Source organism: Papio anubis, chromosome 8, assembly GCF_008728515.1.
Source record: "Papio anubis isolate 15944 chromosome 8, Panubis1.0, whole genome shotgun sequence".
NCBI classification, from domain to species: Eukaryota; Metazoa; Chordata; class Mammalia; order Primates; family Cercopithecidae; genus Papio; species Papio anubis.
In genome coordinates, this window is record NC_044983.1 from 95315288 (window position 1) to 95321553 (window position 6266).

A 6266-nucleotide genomic window follows, 5' to 3' on the forward strand; every position below is an offset into this window, starting at 1 on the left:
CAAATACTTCTTATGTTTTTATAGACCAATCCTATTCTTATATAGTGGAAAATTAAAGGTAGGCAAACAAACCTACATCATATAATTTCCAGTTTAGTCCTCTACATGATAAGAAACACATGTGGTGCTTATTGTTGTGCTTCTTGTAAGTCTGGTAATTTTTTTTTTTTTTTGGAGACAAAGTCTCACTCTGTCACCCAGGCTGGAGTGCAGTGGCAGGATCTTGGCTCACTGCAATCTTCGCCTCCCGGGTTCAAGTGATTCTTTTTTTTTTTTTTCTTTAAAAAAATAACTTTTATATGGCTTCTTCAAACAAGTTGAAAGGTGGCAAAGTATCTGCTACAGTAGTTTGGAGGACTAGAGGACTGATGGGTAAGTAAGGGTTGTTTTGTTGTTAGGTAAGTAGATATTAGGCAGTCCATTTCTAAAATATGCCTGATGAGGCTAGATACCTAAAGCTACCCTTAGCTCCAGAAATGAGTATCTCCCATCTCCATCAAAATCAAATGCTCTCAAGCTCTCTGGTTCTGGCATAGCAGAACCTAGGGAGGTCCAGATTTCCTGGTAGGTCAGCTTCCCATCCATGTCCTAGCCAGTCTTGTGGAATAAATCCTGAAGATCTTCAATGCTGGAAACTCCTAGTAGAGAGACAGGTCTTAGTTGGGCAGCTTTCTCAACTGGATCTCCAAGAAACTGTGAAAATTTTGGCAATGCTGATGGCTTTGATGTGAAACTCTGTACTTGCTCTTCATCGGCGGTCGCTGGAGGCCTGTTGCTCTCAGGTTTGTTTGTACAAGCACTGATCATCTGGAGTTGCTCTCTTAGCTTGGATACCTGAGAATTTGAACTATCTTCTTTCTTTATGCTTTGGATTTTTACCGTATCTGTTTTGTTGGTGACTTGATCCAAAGACGCTCTTTTCAGAGAGGCAGATCTATCACCCATCTGTTTCAAATTCTCACTATGGGTTTTATTGTCAAGTTCTGATGTGGTTGAAGGTGATGGAATGATCTGGTTGCTTCCAGGAGTCTCCTTCAAGAAGTGCTGATTCATATCACTCTGCAGTAATCCCATCGTTTTCTTGTGTTCACCCACAGTTTTCTGTAGTGCTTCCACAGCAAGATGGACACTGTTTAAAGTATTGCCAATGGAAGCTACGCTCTTCTGAAGTCCCTTTACAGTGGTAGGCAGGCTAATCAAGTCTGCAGCTGACTTAATATTGGCTTTGAGGTGGTTCACTGCAGAAGTCAACAGAGAAATCTGCTTATTCTTTTCTGTGATGTTTATCCAGACTTTGTTCAAACCCATCTCTCCAGATTCAATCTTCTCAAGTTGTTTTTGCTTGCTGAGTAGTTCTTCATTAAGTCTGGGGATTTCTTGGAATGAGCTTTTCTGATTAGACTCCACTGTTCGAAATTTTTCCTTGAGGGCTTCCAGATCCTCCTTGAGAGCAACCTGCATCCACACTGAGCCAACACAGGCCACAACACAACAAAACCACAGAGCAGATAACAGATCTTGCAGCATCGTAAATAGTCTCCCTTGGCAAAGTGAGAGCGATTTCCAACCACACCAAATTCCTCTTCCTCTTTGGAGCTGGACTCAGAGTCTGAGTCAGGAGGCTCAGTGCGAAGCAGACGGTGACTGCTTGGGCCTTTCTTGGGCTTCTTTCTCCGGCTGTCCCCAGCCAAACCAATCAATTCATTGAGCTCTTTGCGCTTTTTCATCTTTTTGTGTGGGGTGAGTGGAGCCCTGACTCCTAAGCTGCCAGGTTCCTACCCAATGCCCAATTCTCTTCCTGCCTTGGAGCTGCCTTCCAGGGTTGGGGATCCTGGGCCAGAGCCTCCTGGTCACTCCCACCTAGGGGTGGGACTGACCAGATCCGCCAGGGACTGGAGATTGGAGCCCAGAGGAAACGGGAACTCAGATGGGTGGGGGAAATCACATAGAAATGGCCAAGAAGCTGGTGACCCCAAAGGATAAGGCCTTGGGCGCAGAGTGTTAGTAGATGGTGGAAAGGGACTTTTATCTTCCAAAGGGCGAAAAAAAAGCCAACTCAAAAATGAAGGATTCTCAGCCCGGATAAGTAGGCAATACTTCTAAGGGTGCTCCAGGAGCTGAGGAAGGGCACACTTAAAATAGGTGTTTTGGACCTCCAGGGGAGGATTTCCAATGGGGAAGGAAGAGAAACTTGTTCCTGAATGGGAAGAGAGTGGGGAGGTGCAGAGCAAGAACGTGGGAACGCGTCAGTCCCTTCCTGCAGGACAGGTGGCGGCAGGAGGGGGTTCCCAGGAGCTACAATCCCAACACCGCTTGGCCGCAGAGAAAATGCCTGGCCCAGGAAGCCGGATGGGGTGTGTGATGATCACTGTTCTCCGGCCTCCGTCCTGAACATGAAGGAGGCCCGAGGCCGAGGAAGATCTGGAGCCTGGCTCGAAGGGTCGGCCTGAGAGAAGCCAGTCCCGCGCCTACTAGACCCCTGACCCGCTGTCTGGGCCTTGGGGACACAGCGGGCTCCAGACCCAGGCCATCGCTCCAGCCCCCCAAGTGATTCTTATGCCTTGACCTCCCGAGTAGCTGGGATTACAGGTGGGAGTCACCAGGCCCAGCAAATATTTTTTTGGATTGGGTCTTCTAATAGAGATGGAGTTTCACCATTTTGGCAAAGCTGGTCTTGAACTTCTGGCCTCAAGTGATCCACCCACCTTGGCCTCCCAAAGTGCTGGGATTATAGACATGAGCTACCGTGCCTGGCCAAGTTTAGTAATCTTAACATGCACTGAGGATACAGGAAGATGATCTACGAATTCTTGAAGATAAAGGTAAAACATTAAGAATCCATAGAAGTAGTACCTGGGTGCCATTCAATTATTGGAATATGAAGACAATTTAGTAATCCCATTCTCCTTTGACCACTGGCTCTAAGACTAGATCTACTGCAATCTGGAAGCTGCTAAGCCCTAATAATCCCTTATGTAGAAGAGGGAGAGTACATACTGAATTAGGGACATTTTACATTTTGTATGAAACTGTAGCTAGTCACAACATAGTTGTAGTTTGTACCTCTTCACTTTTCTGTCCAAGAAGTTGCCTTTCCACTGAGGCAGAGCCAATGCTATGTGTTCCCCAAACTCCATTTCATTTTCCTTAGGTATACCAGATTTCTACATTTCCCAGCCTCTTGTGCAACTGCATTAGGGGAATGTCACTGAATCCTGGACAATAGGATGTGGAATAATATATGCTATTTCCAGGCCTGCCATAAAACGTTCCCTTCCCCCTTCCACCACTGTGCGATTGCCTCAATTTCCTTCCCCTTCCACAGTGACCCAAAGGTCATAGTTTTAGGATGGTGACCTTACAGATAGAAGGAGCCTAGAAATTTAAGTCACTGCTTGAAGGAGAGCCACGGAAGAGAGATGACTGACCCACTAAGACTATGATAGGAAACAAACACCTTGTGATTTTTTTTTTTTTTTTTTTTTTTTGAGACGGAGTCTTGCTCTGTCAGCCAGGCCGGAGTGCAACGGTGTGATCTTGGCTCACTGCAACCTCTGCCTCCCAGGTTCAAGTGATTCTCCTGCCTCAGCCTCCAAAGTAGCTTGGATTACAGGCACCTACCACCAAGTCGGGCTAATTTTTGTATTATTTAGTAGAGATGGGGTATGGCCACATTGGCCAGGCTGGTCTTGAACTCCTGACCTCAGGTGATTCACCTGCCTCAGCCTCTCAAAGTGTTGGCATTAGAGGTGTGAGCCACTGTGCCCGGCCTCCTTGTGATTTTAAATCACTTAGATTTCAGGATTAATTACAATAGTAGAGCTTGACCTATCCGGACGTAAGTACCAATCATAGCATGTAATAAGACTACGACTATTTTTTTTTTTTTGAGACTGAATCTCGCTCTGTTGCTAAGCCAGAGTGCAGTGGCATGATCCCAGCTCACTGCAACCTCTGCCTCCTGGGTACAAGTGATTCTCCTGCCTCAGCCTCCTGAGTAGCTGGGACTACAGGCATGCACCACCAAGCCCAGCTAATTTTTGTATTTTTAGTAGAGACGGGGTTTCACCGTGTTGGCCAGGGTGATCTTGATCTCTTGACCTCGTGATGTGCCCGCCTTGGCCTCTCAGAGTGCTTGGATTACAGGTGTGAGCCACCACACCCAGCCAATAAGACTATTTTTAAAAAAGTAAAAAAGAAGCTACAAAGTATCCACATTGTTCATCACCCATGAACAACAATACCATGAGGATATGTGTAAGCATATTTGGATGGCAAAGTTCAGATATGAAACCCATCCTGACACACATGCTTGCATGCACACATACACAACATACATTTAAGTTCCCATGCCATTAAAAGGAGTCTCAGACATCATTCAAAAAATAACTTCCACATTTAAAAGACTGACTTTCTCACTTCGTAATTTGAGAGTTCAAGTGGCTAATCAATTCTTATATGACCAACAATACAAAATTATACCTATAAGCATTGTCTTTTCAAATAACTTTTTACTAGAGGATTAAAAAAAGTCTTCAAAGTCAATGTTTCCTTAATTATTAGAGAAATGCAAATTAAAACCACATGCCTGTAGTCCCAGCTACTCAGGAGGCTGCGATGATCCTGGGAGGATTGCTTGAGCCCAGGAGTTTGAGGCTGCAGACAGTTATGATCGCGCCACCATACTCCAGCCTGGATGACAGAGGGAGACACTGTTTCCAAAAAAAAAAGTTAAAAATAAAGAAAAAAACAACAGATATTGGCAAGGATGTGGAGAAAAGGAATGAAGGGAATGCTTATACACTGTTGGTGGGAATGTAAATTAGTTCAACCTTTATGGAAAACAGTATGGAGATTTCTCAAAGAACTAAAAATAGAATTACTATTTGATCCAGCAATTCTACTACTCAGTATGTTCCCAAAGGGAAAAAAAATTATTTTAAAAAGACACTTGCACTCATATTTTATCACAGAACTATTCACAATAACAAAAATGTGGAATCAGCCTAAGTGTCCTCAACGAAGGATCGAGTAAAGAAAATGTGGTATCTATGTACCATGGAATACCATAAAAAGAATGAAAACATGTCTTTTGCAGGAATATGAATGGAACTGGAGGCCATTATCCTAAATGAATTAACTCAGAAACAGAAAGTAAAATACCACATGTTATCACTCATAAGTGGGCGCTAAACAAGGGGTACACATGGACATACAGAGTGAAATAACAGACACTGGAGACTCCGAAAGGTAGGAAGGTGGGAGCAGGGTGAGGGCTGAAAAATTGCCTATTGGGTACCATATCACTACTTGGGTGATGGGTATACTAAAAGCTTAGACTTCACCACTATGAAATATATGCATGTAAGAAAGCTGCACTTGTACCCCCTAGATCTATAAAAATAAAAATTTAATTTAAAAACAAAGTCACTTTTTTTTAGGCCACTTACTAGAGTCCAAAACCAAAGTAAAGCATCACATTTTAGAAAAACCAAATATTTCTAAAGAGATTATTCTATCTATCTGCCACAGAAGTATGAGATCTGCACTTACTACTTAATAGTCTATTGTATTTCTAGGAAATAAGCAATGTTATTATTAATGTCAAATGAGAAGCCTAATTTGCTTAATATGAGACTTGAACTTCAATTCTCCTCTCACACTAAATCTAAGTGCTGTAATTATTCAAATTTGAGTTGGTCTTTGATGGGATTAAAAGGGAATTGATGATGAAAGGCACTGTGCTTTTATGTTTTGTTTTGTTTTTTAGAGATGGGGTCTCACTCTGTTGTTCAGGCTGGTCTCAAAGTCCTAGGCTCAAGCAATCCTCCTGCCTTGGCCTCCCAAAGGGCTGGGATTACACGCATGAGCCACAGAACCCAGCCAGGCATTGTGCTTTAATGATATAAGCTGTAGCAGTATAACAATGGACAAGTTACTAAACCCCAGTTATTTCATCTATAAAATAATAATTTTCACTGATGGTTCTGGTTGTTGTGAGGAATGCATAGAACAAGCTGGTACATAAAAACTGCTTAATAAATGCTAACAATCATCATAATCATCATCAATATAGTAAGGAAATTCAGATGTTATTAGTACTGACCATAACTTTGTCATTCACTTTGTATAAGAATGTGAAAAAGAGTGTAAACAATACATTTTATCATTTTGGGCTTTCTTCCTACCCCCTTTAGTAAAATAGGAATATTATAAAGGCATACATGTTAAAGTATCTGAAAATTGTGTTAGGTGTTTTTAAAGTA

The 6266-nt window shown here is 42.7% G+C and overlaps 1 pseudogene across 1 annotated transcript; it reads right to left on the bottom strand.

Moving 5' to 3' along the window:
• Positions 1-276: 276 nt before the first annotated feature.
• On the bottom strand, positions 277-2314 carry LOC101014428 (annotated as a pseudogene). Its single transcript, XR_002523906.2, has one exon. The product of XR_002523906.2 is annotated as an EF-hand calcium-binding domain-containing protein 14 pseudogene (transcript).
• Positions 2315-6266: the final 3952 nt, after the last annotated feature.